We start from the raw sequence: 1,147 nt of genomic DNA on the forward strand, positions 1-1,147 counted from the left end.
TTGCCCCCCCCCCCCCAATTCTCTTGGCTCAGAGCTCCACTTAGTCTAGTCCACAGGTACAAATTAGTTTTGCACCAAATGCATGTATGTAAGTGTTGCAAAAGTCATTGCACGCAGATCACCAGTGTGTGATGCGAGACAGCACATATGGGAAGGCGCATTGACAGATTTGAGAAGTTGGAATCACTGAGTTGTGGTTGGGATGGAAAATGAACCCGAATAATAATAAAAAGTACACAAAGAAATGTTGCACTACACGCTTGAAGCTGTCATTGTGCTCATGCAAACATCAATCTCCACATTTGTGAATTTTTTTTCTGTGACTTCCCATGCAGAATACAGGCGTGTGAATATTTTCTACAGGTGCAAATTTTAATTTTAATTTTCAGTTTATTTATATAGTGCTGAATCATAACAACAGTTATCTCATTGCGCTTTCCATAAAGAGCAGGTCCAGACCGTACTCTGTGATGTTCTTTACAGAAACGCAACAGTTGACCAAGAGCAAGCACTAGGCAACAGAGGCAAGGAAAAACTTCCTTTAAGAGGCAGAAACCTGGAGCAGAACCATGTCATCTGCCTCGACCGGTTGGGGGTGGGTGGGGGGGGGGGAGAGAGAGAGAGAGAGAGAGAGAGAGAGAGAGAGAGAGAGAGAGAAAGAGAGAGAGATGGAGATGTAGCAGAGGGTGTTGAGCAGGAACATGGAGGCAGCAGGTGACTCCAACCACAGATCCAGAGCCAGTTGAGTTAGTAACATGCATTTATGGGATGAGGTTGCATACAGATGGAGAGAAGAAGGAAGAGAGAGGTGCTCAGTGCATCATGGGAAGTCGCCTAGCAATCTAGGCCTATAGCGGCGTAACTAAGGGATGGTTCAGGACTCTCCTGAGCCAGCACTAACCATAAGCTTAACCAAAGAGGAAAGTCTTAAGCCTACTCCTAAATGTGGGGATGGTGTCTGCGTCCTGAACCCAAACTGGAACCGGGTTCCACAGTAGAGGAGCCTGATGGCCGAACGCTCTGGCTCACATTCTACTTTTAGAGACTCTAGGAACCACAAGTAGCCCTGCATTCTGGGAGCGTATGCTCTGGTGGGGTAGTAAGGTACTATGAGCTCTTTAAGACAAGATGGTGCCTGACCATGAAG

The sequence above is a fragment of the Etheostoma cragini genome, chromosome 7, assembly GCF_013103735.1.
Source record: "Etheostoma cragini isolate CJK2018 chromosome 7, CSU_Ecrag_1.0, whole genome shotgun sequence".
NCBI lineage: Eukaryota > Metazoa > Chordata > Actinopteri > Perciformes > Percidae > Etheostoma > Etheostoma cragini.